Source organism: Zophobas morio, unplaced genomic scaffold (assembly GCF_036711695.1).
Source record: "Zophobas morio isolate AGI-343-1 ecotype UQ-CSIRO unplaced genomic scaffold, CSIRO_AGI_Zmor_V1 ptg000074l, whole genome shotgun sequence".
In the NCBI taxonomy this organism is placed as follows: domain Eukaryota; kingdom Metazoa; phylum Arthropoda; class Insecta; order Coleoptera; family Tenebrionidae; genus Zophobas; species Zophobas morio.
In genome coordinates this window covers 73,678-89,896 of record NW_026972179.1, presented here as the reverse complement: position 1 = coordinate 89,896, position 16,219 = coordinate 73,678, and positions in this window count along the sequence as shown.

The window sequence follows — 16,219 nt, the reverse complement described above, 5'->3', positions numbered from 1 at the left end:
ATGTAATTTTCATTCATTGTCAGACCGAGGGGCGAAGCATAATTGCAAAATACATATTTCCCTACAAAAATTTACCATTTTCAATAATTTTTAAGTTTCTTGTTGTGAAAAGAAGACTATTACGTATATTAAGAAGAATGGGCAAAATATAAGCCCCACCCACCCACCCAATGTCAGTGGTAATAATTTTTTTATTCGTCGTCAGACCGAGGGCCGGAGTGTAATTGCAAAATACATATTTCCCTACGAAAATTTTGAACATATATTAAGTTTCTTGTTGTGAAGAGAAGACTATGTATGTTTAGAAAAAAAAAAAGGCAAAATATAAGCCCCGCCCACCCACCCTGTCTCAATTGTACAGATTTTTTTTTTATTCATTGTTAGACCGAGAGGCGGAGCGTAATTACAAAATCTATGTTTTCCTACATAAATTTAGAACAAGTAAGTTTCTTGTTGGGAAAGAAGACTATGTATATTTAGCAGAAAGGCCAAAATATATGCCCCACCCACCCTATCTCGGCCGTAATGAATTTTTTATTGGTTGTCAGAGCGAACGCGGAGTTGAATTGCAAAATTTTACGGTTTTAAGAACATATTTCACATGTTAATGTCTTTTAGAGAAATGACGATTTTGCAACTAAGTTCCGCCCTCGGCTCACGATGAATAAAAAGATCATTACAATTGAGAGGGGGTGGGTGGGCGGGGCTTATATTTTGTACATTGTTTTGTTAATATAGGAAGTGTTCTTTTGCCAAGAATTAACTAAAAACATATTTAACTATCGTATTGTTCAAAGAAAACTATATGTACAGTACGTCTGTTCCAATTTTTCCATGATATCGTAAAAGTCATTCTGTCTTTTTCCCACAACCGATACTTTGCGTTATGCTGTGAGAAACAAGAACAACAAAGCGCTATCTCATTTTAACTTAAGGGGATGTACGAGAGAGAAAATACATAGCTCTGCGTGTCGGAGTGAAACCCGAAAGTTGACAGAAGTTCTCAAACAATTATGTATTGTTGAACGCTTAATAATAATTTATAATATACAACAAACAAAAAAAACTGAGCAAAACGTTTTTAAAATAAGTAGTTCTTGAAATTAAACATAACACTAACTTAAAATTTACATTTCATCTGTTTCATTAAACATCTCCTTTTCAACTTCAACAAAGCAGTATTTTTTTGTTTGACAACTTCTGCTTTGTACGAACGTTCCGGCAGATCTTTAGGACCGCCCCTAAAATGCCAAGCAATACGTACCATCTCAACCGCAATGAGAGACGGTGAGACAAAAATAGTAACGTTTGAGAAGTATTATTTGTTACGCTTTTACAAGACTATGGAATTCTTAAAACAGACAGACTGTAACTAGAAAAAAGTCCCGATTTCAACGGTGATAAATTTTTTTTTCAATTTTTCTACAAAATGTTGCTCTTTTGGAAAGATATTTCACATGATAATTTCTAGTAGAGAAATGAGAATTTTGCAGCAAAAATTCATCACAATTGAGAGGGGGTGGGTGGGCGGGGCATATATTTTTTACATTTTTGCTTAATATACGAAGTCTTCTTTTCCCAAAAAAGTCCCGATCTCAAAAAATTAACGTTTTTAACATGTTTAAGTTTCTCGTTGTGAAAATAACACTACGTATATTAAGAAGAAAGGGGAAAATAAAAGCTTGTCGGTAGGTTTTTCTGAATCTTAAAAATGCTCTTACGGAACCTCCAGTATTGGATTATCCAGATTTTTGAGAAAACAATGAATTTAAAATAAATAAATATTACAAGACCACGTCGTCCAGATTTGATCAAACTTCGCCTATGTCTTTCCAGACAAGCTCTCCAATAAGTATTTAATGAATGTGCCAAGCGAGGTAATAACAGCGCATTTCAAGCTACTTTAATATTGCATGGGTGAATAACACGATTGTGAGGAAGTGTGGTCATTACGATGAATTCCCACTTTATACCAAGGTTAAAAAAAAGTGCAAGCGTGTTACTCACTAGTCATTACCATTAGGTTACTCGTACTGAGTAATGCATACTCTGTGTAGACCAAAAATTGCACAACGAATTTTTGCATAATTTCCAACCTCCCACAAATTACCCAACACCCGAATTTTCCCTCCGGACTCGTCGCTGCCCACAACCCAGAAACGAATCTTAATCTCCCTCTCATGCAAAATAAGACAAAATCCCACAAATCGCGGATGAGTGGTAATCGAGAATTGGTGTGATCCTAGAGGGAGTGATCTCGACCGGATCTTATTTCTCTCCATGATTGCGAGCCGACAACAATACTAACACAGTGCCTTTCATTCTATGTTGCGTACTAGCAAATTGCTTTCTTGGTAATACCGCGAGATATGTAAATAATAAACAACGGAAGTAAAGCCCTACAATTTGTTTTTATGCCAAGGAAATGCGCAACCGGCGTGATAACACTTCGGTGATTAATCGAGTTTCTCTGATTGAAAATTGGACGGGGAAATTAATATTTAAACGGTCGATAAAGCGCCAAGTGGGTCGCTATATTCGTTACACATTTTTTCTAAGAGCAAAATCATCACTTAGGAATCCATTTCGGGTCTCTGTGTGGACAAACAACCACGTATTGCTTTATGCCGGGAAACGAATGCGGGTTCTTTTCGAGAAAAAGTTCTATTTGTCTTGAATGTCTGAAAAATGTTTTGTTTTAAATCCATATGTTTGCTTTGTCGATAAAACCATTACGCGACTTTATGCATTATAGTAAATATCGACGAAAAGTATTTTCCGACGTGTAATTGCTTAACTTGAGTTGTAGTAAACGGGCAATCAAAACAAATCAAACGATCAAACAAGTTTTAATTATTAAAAAACGGCGTCTGTGATGAAGTTCGCAGCAGCCAATATTGATTCACACTTCTGGATTAGCTCGCCAATTTTGCCAAAAACCCAATAATTTGCAAATATTTGTGTGCACAATAGTTGAATTAACTCATCAATTTAACAAACTAACTACAACTGTTTAATTGAATTCAGCAAACTGTAAAATGTGCCCGTATTTCCTCTTTCTGTACATTGTTATGAATTATCAACAGTTTAATAAGTGCTTTGCTGCTGAAATCATAATTTAGTCGCGGTTAATCCGTCTGTCATGCACCCATGTTTGTTTAACTAGGAGAAAAGTGATTTGTTGCTTTCGTTTCACACAGAAACTATAAGTGTTTAATTTTCACTAAGAAATTCAATTTCAAAAAACTTTTATTCCATTTTGTGGCTCGTGAGTGCTCCCCAGGGTCCAACTTAGCACATCATCTAAGACCCTAATTACCGTAATAACGTATTAATTATCAGATAAAATTAAACTGGAAATTAAAATGGAAATCTAAAAATTGGTTTATTCGTAATAGAATAATATATTGTGTGGACGACATTTGCGGCTTTTGCTAATTCCTGTCAATATTAATGAACTTCGAAAATACCCCTAATCACGCGTAATACACGCCCACCCTGTTTAATAAACCCCCCAATGTTTCCACTGCACCCAAATTATTACAGTTTCACTTAGTCAAGTCACCTCTAATCTCACACCGTTAATAAATATTTATAGAGGACGTGAGAAACCCCAGATGGCGAGATGGCAAACACTCCAAATAATATTTTGTTTAGGGACTTTATTATATCAAGATAACTCATATTAATTGCACTTATCTATATTTTTTTGTAATTACGTACCTCTACACTGATTTCCTCCAATTTGTATCATTATTAGAAAATTTTGAGCATGGATCAATTCGCCATCAATCCGGCTTCTAGTTTTCCAACTTAGAAGACCTTGGCTCCTCAGAAGGTGAAAGCCCTTTATTAAAAGCAAATTAGTCCAAGTCGTACTTGGCCGAACTTTCTTCTGGCGGAAAAAATTCATAAGACGGCCGAAATTCCGCCCGTAATTGCGCTTTTAAATGATTGTTTTCAAACAATGAGGGTTTCACCTCAAATGTCCGTGAAGAACGCGTGTTTTCATTTCTGAGTGAAAAGCGCCGCATTTTTGCATATTATCACGTTGAAGCCACTGGTGTTTAGTTTTTTTGACACGACTTTCCTGGCATGGTGTTTGATAATCATGCGTTCATTGTCCGTCTGCATGTGGGTTGCTAGTTCCGAATTTCCGTTATGTCCACGTGTAGTTTGCGACTCGGCGCTAATTAAATCAGGATAGTTACAGTGCGAAGTTTGGGTAACTTTTAATTAATTTGTCTAGTTTGGGGGATATTGGGGGTCATTTTTTCGCGAAGTGGGTTAATAAAGTCGGATTTTTAACGGCAGCGGGTAATCGATCGAGTTATTACATATTTATGGGTCCAATTAAGGAAATGGATAAGGCCGATAGAGAAGTGTTTCGTAATGGAAGAAATGAAGTGAAAAACTTGTTTGCTTGGGGGAAACTTGCCCGGTGTAATAATAAAGTGGTACGAAGTTGGAGTGGAGTTTAAAACATAGTATGCACTTTTGCACAAAGTAATTAATTTTTTATCAGGTGGCAGATTATTGTAATATTAGGTCCAACATGTATACGACCATACACTCGAACTCGAGCACAATTTGCGGATTATTAAATATGACAGTGTATGGATGTCTCAATTAATAACGTCGTTATCTCTAATTATTGAATTGTTCTACATATAGTGTTATCTGGGCTTGATAGCAGATAATGGAAGTGACGCACGATGGATGCTCGTTGCACCTTGTGAACGAAAAATTGTATTCGGTCAAAAAGTTTTTCGAATTCAAAGGTCGATAATATTATTTTTATTTTTAATTTGAGCATTTGTAGCTTTAGTTTTATGCTCAATTTTACCATAAAATTCACTCTTGATATTAAAGGTCTAGTTATAATTTGTGTTTTAAATTAACATTTTCCCTACAAGTTTAGAGTCAGTTTTAAATTAATTTTACTTCCTGTGTCAATATTTTTATCAGATTTAGGCTATTTTAGATTTATTAGTTACAAATTTAATTTCACTAATCTCGGTTCGGAGTTATAAATTCAGGCTTTACTGTTATTTTTAGTTCCAATTTATATTCAACGTTGGTTTAGTTTTCAGTTTGAATTTTTTGGTTTCACTGCTAAATTTGCTTCAGCTTCAAAATGAACTTTAATTGTAGCTTTAATCTGTTTCATCGCTAGTTTAGTTTTAGTTTTGGTTTTAGATTCCATATCGTATTTGGGATCATAGTTTTAGCTTCAGATTCGACATCAGCTTTAAGAGAATATTTTGTTTAGTAACAAAAAATCGACAAAACAACCTTCAGATAACAGTTTCAGTTTCGACCCTAATTAGTTTCAGTTTCGATTTTAATTTTATTTTAATTTCAGATTTAGTTTCAAGTTTATCTTCAGATAGCTTAATTTTTAGTTCAAACTTTTGCAGCTTGAGTTTCACATTTTGTGTCAATCCAGAAAATTTTATTTTAAACTCCCTGTTGCAAAGTTTGTTTAAAATATTTGCAGTTAAGTTTTATAGCTAAATAAGCTTCAGTTCCAATTTGAATTTTAACTATAGCTTTAATGTGTTTTATCGCTAGTTCAGTTTTAGTGTTAGTTTTAGATTCCATTTCATATTTGGGATCTTAGTTTTAGCTTCAAATTGGACATCTGTTTCAATTTTATGGATTTCTCTTTCGATCATTCAGTTTTCGTTGTAAGTTTCAGCTTCACCGGGATCTTGTAACTAATTTAAATTTTGAAATCATTTTCAGTTTTGAATGTAGATTGAGTGTTAAGCAGAGATTTCTGAATTTTTATTCTGACTCCAGTTTGAATTTTGGGGTTTAGTGGTCCAGCTTCAGCTACGTTTTCAGCATTTAGTAAATTTTAAACAATTGCTATTTTAGTAGAGAATATTCTCTTTATTAACAAAAAAATTGACAAACAAATCTTCAGATCTCAGTTTCAGTTTAGATCCTGATTAGTTTCAGTTTCGATCTTAATTTTATTTTAATTCCAGATTTAGTTTCAACTTTATCTTCAACGTTTGTTTAATTTTCAGTGTAAATTTTCGCAACTTTAGTTTCACATTTTGTGTTGTGTTAAATAAGCTTCAGTTTCAATTTGGATTTTAACTGTAGCTTCAATGTGTTTCATCGCTAGTTCAGTTTTTAGTTTCAAATTAGACCTCAGCTTAAATTTTGTGAGTTTCAGTTTTGGTCATCGAGTTTCCATTAAAGTTTCAGCTTCACCAAGATCTTGTAACTAATTTAAATTTTGAAATCATTTTCAGTTTTGAATGTAGATTGAGTGTTAAGCAGAGATTTCTGAATTTTAATTCTGATTCCAGCTTGGATTTTGGGGTTTAGTGGTCCAGCTTCAGCTAAGTTTTCAGCATTTAATAAATTTTAAACAATTGCTATTTTAGTAGAGAATACTTTATTTATTAACAAAAAAATTGTCAAAAAAATTCTTCAGATCACAGTTTCAGTTTCGATCCTAATTAGTTTCAGTTTCGATCTAAATTTTATTTTAATTTCAGATTTAGTTTCAAGTTTATCTTCAACGTTAGTTTAATTTTCAGTGTAAATTTTCGCACCTTCAGTTTCACATTTTGTGTTGTGTTAAATAAGCTTCAGTTTCAATTTGGATTTTAACTATAGCTTCAATGTGTTTCATCGCTAGTTCAGTTTTTAGTTTCAAATTAGACATCAGCTTCAATTTTGTGAGTTTCAGTTTTGGTCATCGAGTTTCCATTAAAGTTTCAGCTTCACCAAGATCTTGTAACTAATTTAAATTTTGAAATACTTTTTCAGTTTTGAATGTAGATTGAGTGTTAAGCAGAGATTTCTGAATTTTAATTCTGATTCCAGCTTGGATTTTGGGGTTTAGTGGTCCAGCTTCAGCTACGTTTTCAGCCTTTAGTAAATTTTAAACAATTGCTATTTTAGTAGAGAATATTGTCTTTATTAACAAAAAAATTGACAAAAAAATCTTCAGATCTCAGTTTCAGTTTCGATCCTAATTAGTTTCAGTTTCGATCTTAATTTTATTTTAATTTCAGATTTAGTTTCAAGTTTATCTTCAACGTTAGTTTAATTTTCAGTGTAAATTTTCGCACCTTCAGTTTCACATTTTGTGTTGTGTTAAATAAGCTTCAGTTTCAATTTGGATTTTAACTGTAACTTCAATGTGTTTCATCGCTAGTTCAGTTTTATTTAGTTCTAGTTTCAAATTAGACATCAGCTTCAATTTTGTGAGTTTCAGTTTCGATTATACAGTTTCCGTTAAAGTTTCAGCTTCACGAAGATCTTGTAACTAATTTAAATTTTGAAATAATTTTCAGTTTTGAATGCAGATTCAGTGCTAAACAGAGGTTCGTACATTTTAATTCTGAGTCTAGCTTGGATTTTGGAGGTTTAGTGGTTCAGTTTCAGCTACGTTTTCAGCATTTAGTAAAAATTGAACAATTGCTATTTTAGCAGAGAATATTTATTTTATTAATAAACAAGTCGACAAAAAATTCTTTAGACCACAGTTTCAGTTTCGATTCTAATTAGTTTCAGTTTCCATATTTATTTTATTATAATTTCAGATTTAGCTTCAAGTTTCTTCAACGTTAGTTTAAGTTTCAGTTCAAATTTTCGCAGCTTCAGTTTTATATTTTGTGTTGATTTTAGTATTGTTATAAAGCTTGTTTAAAATAGTTTCAGTTAAGTTTTATTGTTAAATAAGCTTCTCAGCTTCAGTTTGAATTTTAAGTGTAGATTTACTGTATTTCATCGCTAGTTCAGTTTTAGTTTCAGATTCCATTTCGTATTTGGGATCAGAGTTTTAGCTTCGAATTCGATATCAGCTTGAATTTTGCGAGTTTCAGCTTCACAAAGATTTTGTAACCAATTTAAATTTTTAAATCATTTTCAGTTTAGAATGTAGAGCAGAGATTTCTGAATTTTAATTCTGATTCCAGTTTGGATTTTGGGGTTTAGTGGTCCAGTTTCAGCTACGCTTTCAGCATTTACTGAAAATTAAACAATTGCTTTTTTAGTAGAGAATATTTAGTTTATTAACAAACAAGTCGACAAAAAAAATCTTCAGACCACAGATTCAGTTTCGATTTTAATTAGTTTCAGCTTCGATATTGATTATATTTTAATTTCAGATTTAGTTTCAAGTTTATCTTTAACGTTGTTTTAATTTTCAGTTCAAATTTTCGCAGCTTCAGTTTTACATTTAGTGTTGGTTTCAGTATTGTTATAAAGCTTGTTTAAAATAGTTTCAGTTAAGTTTTACTGTTAAATAAACTTTTCAGCTTCAGTTTGAATTTTAACTGTAGCTTTACTGTACTTCATCGCTAATTCAGTTTCAGTTTTAGTTTCACATTCCATTTCGCATTTGGGACCAGAGTTTTAGCTTCGAATTCGATATCAGCTTAAATTTTGTGAGTTTCAGCTTCAGGAAGATTTTGTAACCAATTTAAATTTTTAAATCAATTTCAGTTTAGAATGTAGAGCAGAGATTTCTGAATTTTAATTCTGATTCTAGTTTGGATTTTGTGGTTTAGTGGTCCAGCTTCAGCTACGTTTTCAGCATTTAGTGAAAATTAAACAATTGCTAATTTAGTAGAGAATATTTTGTTTATTAACAAACAAATCGACAAAAAAAATCTTCAGATCACAGCTTCAGTTTCGATCCTAATTAGTCTCAGTTTCGATCTTAATTTTATTTTAATTTCAGATTTATGTTCAACGTTAGTTTATTTTTCAGTTCAAATTATTGCAGCTTCAGTTTCACATTTTGTGTTGATTTCAGTATAAATTTAAGTTTAAATTCCCTGTTGTAAAGCTTGTTTCAGTGAAGTTTTACTGCTAAGTAAGCTTCAGTTTCAGTTTCAATTTTAACTGTAGCTTCAATGTGTTTTATCGCTGGTTCAGTTTTAGGTTTAGTTTCAGATTCCATTTCGTATTTGGGATCATAGTTTTAGTTTCAAATTGGACATCAGCTTCAGTTTTTTAAATTCCAGTTTCGATCATTTCAGCTTCACTAGGAATTCGGAATTAATTTAAATTTTTAAGTCATTTTCAGTTTCGGATGCAGATTCACCGTTAAGCTTGAATGTTTCAGTTTCAGCTACGTTTTCAGTATTTAGTAAAAATTAAACAAAAAAACTTCGTTTTAAAAATTTCAAAAGTTGCTTTTTAGACTATGTATTTAAAGTTTTTGCAGACAATATCAATATCTATTAATAAAGAAATCGAAAATAAAAATATTCAGATCTTAGTTTCAGCTTCGATTTTAGTTATACTTCCAACTCAGATTTATTTTCAGGTTTATATTCAAGTGTCAATTTCAGTGTAAATTTAAGATTAATCTCAGCATTGTAACGTTTGTTTTTAATATTTTAAGTTAAGTTTGGCCCTTAAATTAGTTTCAGCTTCAATTTGAATTTTAACTGCAGTTTTAATGTGTTTTATCGCTAGTTCAGCTTTAGTTTAAGTTTTAGGTTTGATTTGACATCAACTTCAATTTTGTGAGTTTCTGTGATAAGTTTCAGCTTCACCAAGACCTTGTAATTAAATTAAATTTTAGGATTATTTTCAGTTTGGATGCAGATTTAGCGTTAAGGAGAGGTTCCTGGATTTAGAATGTTTGATGGTTAAGTTTCAGCTGCGGTTTAAGAATTTAGAAAAAATAAAACAAAAAAAAGTCAAAAACTGTATTAAAGGTGTCAAAAGTTAGCATTTTAGACTACGCAACAATGGATACAAATTTTTTTGCAAAGAATATCTCGTTTATTAATAAACAAATCACCGATAAAAATCTTCAGAACCCAGTTTCAGTTTCGATCTTAATTTTTTTTTATTTTCAGGCCAAATTTTTGTATTTGGTGTTAATTTAGTATAAATTTAAGCTTGTCTTAAATATTGTCAGTTTAGTTTTACTGTTAAATTAGCTTCAGCTTCAGTTTGATTTTTAATTGTAGCTTTAGTCTGCTTCATCATTAGTTCAGTTTTAGTTTTCGTTTTTGATTCCATTGCGTATTTGCGATCACAGTTTCAGCTGCAAATTGGACATCAACAACAATTATATGAGTTTCACTTTCGATCATCAAGTTTCAGCTTCTCCAGGATCTTGGACTTAATTTAAATTTTGAAATCATTTTCAGTTTTGGATGCAGATTCAGCGTTAAGCTTCAGTGTTTCAGTTTCAGCTACGTTTTCAGTACTTGGTAAAAATATATTTAAAATTTTTGCAGACAATACCTTGTCTATTCATAAAGAAATCGAAAATAAAAATATCCAGATCTTAGTTTCAGCTTCGATTTCAGATTTATTTTCAGGTTTATATTCAAGTGCTATTTGCAGTGTAAATTTAAGCTTAATCTGTGTACTGTAACGCTTGTTTTTAATATTTTTAGTTTAGTTTTACCCTTAAATTAGCTTCAGCTTCAATTTGAATTTTAACTGTCGTTTTAATGCGTTCCATCACCAGTTCAGTTTTAGATTCCATTTCGTATTTAGGATCACAGTGTTAGTTTCAAATTTGACATCCGCTTCAATTTTGTAAGTTTCAGCTTCACTAAGATCCTACAATTAATTTAAATCTTAAAATCATTTTCAGTTTTGGACCCAGTTCCTATTTCAGTTTGAATTTTTGATCTTTAGTGATTTTAATTTTTAGTTTGAATATTTGCAAATTCAGTTTCATGTTTTAGTGTATTTTAACTTCAGCTTCAAATTGAATTTTAATTGTAACTTTAATCTGTTTCATCTTAGTTCGGTTTTAGTTTAAGTTTCAGATTCCATTTCGTATTTGCGACTACAGTTTCAGCTTCAAATGGGACGACAATTTTGTGAGTTTTAGTTTCGATCATCAAGCTTCACCATAATCTTGGAAGCAATTTAAATTTTGAAATCATTTTCAGTTTTAGATGTAGATTCAGCGTTAAGCTTTACAGTTTCAGTTTCAGCTACGTTTTCAGTATTTACTAAAAATTAAACAAAAAAAGTTTGTTTTAAAAATTTTAAAAGTTGCTTTTTAGACTATGCAGCCATGTATTCAAAATTTTTGCAGACAATATCTTGCCTGATCTTAGTTTCAGCTTCGATCTTAGTTTTAATTTCAACTCAGATTTATTTTCAGGTTTATGTTCAAGTGTTAATTGCAGTGTAAATTTAAATGTAAACAGTGTATTGTAAAGCTAGTTTTTAATAATTTGAGTTAAGTTTTACCCTTACATTAGCTTCAGCTTCAATTTGAATTTTAAATGTAGTTTTTCATCGCTAGTTCTATTTTAGTTTTAGATGCATTTTCCACAGTTTTACCTTCAAATTCGACGTCAGGTTCAATGTGGTCAGTTTTAGTTTGGATCATACCGTTTACGTTATAATTTTAGCTTCACCAAGATCTCGTAATTATTATAAATTTTAAAATCAGTTATGTTTTCTGTAAAAATAAAACCAACTGTTGTTAAAATATTCAACGCAACATGTATTTAAATATTTTTTGCAGACAATATCGTGTTTATTGGTAAAAAAATCGACATTAAAATATTCACCTCAGTCAGAACGTTTTTGCCAAATCCATTTTTCTGTCTACGTCAACACCGCTGGATTTAATTAACTTTTAAATTAAGTGGTGGTAAAGTGTCTGTTTTTTAATAAAGTTTTTTTCTGCGCCGAATTATTTTAGAAGCGCGCAATTTTCAAACCGAAACTTCTCGTTTCAAGTAAGTATAATCCACATTTAACAAAGTTCGATCTAATTTTTATTCATCCGGAGTTCCTCTGTAAACCCATCCACCATAAAACAACCCGTAAATATTTTTATTCGAGTTTTGCGTACCCATAAATAAGAAATTAGCGAAATCAGAATTTCAAATTTTATCGATACAGAATTTGCTCGTAAATAATTTTGCGTGGTCTCAGACAGTGTTGTTCTTTGATTATTCTTCTAATCAAGTTGGTGGAAAACACCTTTGTTTGAATTCCCACAGAACCGAATCAGATTATCTCAATGAAATAAATAAGTTTTGTACACTTTCGAAACTGCTCAATCTAATAAAATAAATTATACAATACAGACACGATGTAGAAATTTCATTATCAATAAGGAAAAACCATCAAGTTTAGTGAGCTCATTTACGCTCCGATGATGTCCTGTGCGTTGAATTTAATTTATTCAGTTTTTCTGGACGTGTCCCTGATGCATGTCGGGCTATATTTTAGCGAGACCAAAATGCACTCGCTCTAAATGCACTCAAAGATAAAGCCTTTTCGGTTTTAACAGCCGTTCTAGGATATCCACGCTCTAAACGAAATTGGCGATATAGATAGAAGTAGGATCACTTTACTTTAAACTAAATTGGAACGCCAGTTGCGCAGAAAAAATCATTAGGTGTTTCTAAGACCCTTTTCAATAATGTATTAATTCCCGCAGGCTACATTATTAAAACGCGATCTAACCCAGAAAAAAAAATGTTTTCGAAACATTACAATACATTTACATTTTTGTTGTTTGTTTACCGGCTGGTAATATTTCAAAATTTCAGAAGTGAAACTGTAAACCAAAATTTTTAATAATTTTTTTCGCTAGAACGTGTACCACCGCTAGATTTGATTTTTCCAGCCACTACGGTTACCGCCCCCAGACGCATCCGTCATTAAACTTTTTTATTTTTCATTTCAAACAAAATATGATAGACGCAGAACCACTTAAACCGCTTTTACGAGCCTGGACACCCCGCCTAAATCCGGCGAAACTGAAAACGAATTTTTTTATACCGACAATATGAGATAATTAAAATCATTTTTGTTGGTTAAACGCGTTATGGCGCATTATTTTTTTACGGTGCAGTAAATTCCGTGTACGTATACGTACAAGAAAATGAGTGTATGCTGTTGCTTCCCGCAACTACTACGGTTTTGTGGTCGCGCGATCATGAAAATTCCGTCGAAATCTATAAAACTCAATTAGTGGAGTCGATAAATTTTTAAGAGTGGAAGGCGATGTTAGCACGCATTAATCAAAAACTAGTTGCGTGCTTGAAAAGCATTGTCGGGCGGGAAACACGTGTAATTTAATTAATTCACCCTCTTTGACGTTTTTGGATATCGAGAGAGACAAGAATGGCTTTAAGGGGGCTCCGAGGGGCGTCTTGAGGAGGTGGTTGTTAGTTTGGCGAAGATGCTGGAAGATGTTTTAAATTTTAGTAAATATGTGAAAGGGTAAAATTCAGTAGGTGCTACGCAAGTTATTATTACAAGAAAATGTGTTCTTACGACTTATTGATGACTTTTTTTCAAAAGGTCATATGGTGTTGTTGTAATTTTGCGTTACTACATATTTTGTTAAATTATCGATGGCTGATATTCTCGTATAAAATATTCAAAATAAAATCTCTCTTTTATTAAATAATACCTCTGTTGCGTCTTTATTTTGAAGTAATTTGTAAGAATTCCGGGAACTCCTTGTATCTTGTTTTTGAAGTACTTTTAAGGATCCACTTGTGGAGTGTTTTGCAGTAAGTTGACAGAATCTCAGGAGCCCTTGGCGATTTTTTTATAAATTTGAAAGAATCTTGGAAAAAATACGTATCTTGTTTTGTAAGTAATCTCACAAAATCTGGGGAAGCCTATGTGACTTGTTTTTGAAATACTTTGAAAAAGTACTGAAAGCCTTTTGTGTCTTGTTTTTGCAGTCATGGGCATTCCTTGCGTTTTGCTTTTGAAGTAATTTGAATGAATCTTGGACTCCTTTTCTGTCTTGTTTTGAAGCAACAAAAAAAAATGTTTGGGACTGCTTGTATCTTGTTTTTAAAGTAGTTTTAAGAATCTCGGGGTCCACATGTGTCGTGTTTTTAAACTAGAATTGAAAGAATTTCGGGGGCCCTAGCATTTTTTTTTAATGGATTGAAAGAATTTTGGAAACTATGCATCTTTTTTGGAAATAACTTGAAAAATATTGAGGACCCCTTGTGTTTCATTTTTGAAGTAGTCTGAAAGAATCTTAGACACTTCTTGTGTCCTTTTTTGAAGTAATTTGAAATAATCTTTGGCCCAATTTTTGTATTGTTTTATTGAAGTAATTTTAAAAAATTTGTGTGTCATCTTTTTGAAGTAATTTGAAAGAATCTCGGACATCTTTTTTATCTTGTTTTTGAACTAATTTGAAAGAATATTGAGGATGCCTTGTATCTTAGTTTTGAAGTAGTCTCAAAGAATCTTGGGCACTCCTTGTCTCTTTTAGAAGTACATAATTTGAAAGAATCTTGGACACTTCTTGTGTCTTATTTTTGAAGCAATTTTAAAGAATCTCGTGGTAATCGTGTTCCATGTTTTTGAAGTAATTTTGAAGAATCTCGGAGATCTTTTGTGGCTTGTGTTTGAAGTAGTCTTAAAGAATCTCGGAATCTTTTTGTGTCCCCCTTGTATTTTGTGTAAATTTTAAAGAATCTCTTAACAGTTTGTGTCCTTTTTTTTGAAGTAATTTTAAAACATTTCAAGGTGTTATTTTTGAAGTAATCTCAAAGAATCTCGGAGACCACTTGTGTCTTGTTTTTGAAGTAAATTTAAAGAATCTCGGTGTCCCCGTGTGTCTTGTTTTAGAAGTAATCTTCAAGAATCTTGGAGACCCCTTGTGTTGTTTTTTTGGAGTAACTTTAAAAAATCTCAGGGACACCATGTGTGTTGGTTTTTGAGGAATTTGAAAGTATCATGGTGACCCTTTGTAAGTTGTTTTTGAAGTAATTTTAAAGAATTTCCGGGACCCTTTTTTAAAGTAACTTTAAAGAATTTTGCGGACCCCATATGTCGTTTTTTTTTAAGTAACTTTTAAGAATCTCAAACACCTTTTGTGTATTGTTTTTGAAGTAATTTGAAAAAATCTCAAGGCCCCCATGTGTCTTCTTTTTGAAGTAATCTCAAAGAATCTTGGCAACCCCTTGTGTCTTTTTTAAGCAATCTCCAAGAATGTCGGGGACTCCTAGAATGTTTTTTTAAGTAACTTTAAAAAATATGGGGGATCTTTTGTTTTTGTTTGAAGTAATTTTAAAGAATATCGTTGCCCTCGTGTGTTTTGTTTGTGAAATAATCTCAAGAAATCTCGTCGACCCCTTGTGCCGTTTTTTGAAGTAATTTGAAAGAATTTCGGGAGCCATTTTCGTCTTGTTTTTGATGTAATTTGAAAGAATCTTAGAACCTCAAGTTGTTTTTTAAGTAATTTTGAAGAATCTCAGGAATCCTTTCGTGTTGTTTTTGAAGTAATTTGAAAGAATCTTGGGACCCCTTGTTAGGTTGTTTTTGAAGTAACCTGAAAGAATTTTGCGGACTCCATATGTCGTTTTTTTTTGTTGTTTTTTGAAGTAATTTGAAAAAAATCTTAAGGCCCCCATGTGTCTTGTTTTTGAAGTAATCCTAAGGAATCTTGGGAACCCCTATTTTCTAAGTTATCTCCTAAAATCTCGAGGGTCCTTTGTGTGGTTTTTTGAAGTAATTTAAAAAAAATCTCGAGGATCTCTTGTTTTGTTGAAGCAATTTTAAAGAATCTCATTGTCCTCGTGTATTTTGTTTTTGAAGTAATCTCAAGAAATCTCGGGAACCCCTTGTGTCGTTTTTTGAAGTAATTTGAAAGAATTTCGGGGACCACTTTCGTCTTGCATTTAGTAGTTTTAAAGAGTCTCAGTGCCCCCGTGTGTCTTGTTTTTGAAGTAATATCAACAAATGTTGGGGAGTCCTTGTGTTGTTTTTTGAAGTAGTTTTTAAGAATCTCAGGGACCTCTTGTGTGTTGGTTTTGAAGTAATTTGAAAGACTCTTGAGCCCAATTATATGTTGTTTTTGAAGTAATTTTAAAAAATCTCGGGAACACCTTTGTGAATCTTTTTTGAAGTAATCTTAAAGAATCTTGTGGAATCCATAACCCGTTTTTTAAGCAACTTCTAAGAATCTCAGGAACCCTTTCTTTGCTGTTTTTTGAAGTAATTTGAAAAAAATCTTGACGCCCCCATGTGTCTTGTTTTTGAAGTAATCCTAAAGAAACTTGGGAACCCCTTGTGGCTTTTTTTTAAGTTATCTCCAAAAATCTCGAGGGCTCCTTCTGTAGTTTTTTGAAGTAATTTTAAAGAATCTCATAGTCCTCGTGTGTTTTGTCTTTGAAGTAATCTCAAGAAATCTTGGGAACCCCTTGTCGCGGTTTTTGCAGTAATTTGAAAGAATTTCGAGGACTACTTTCGTTTTGAATTTGAA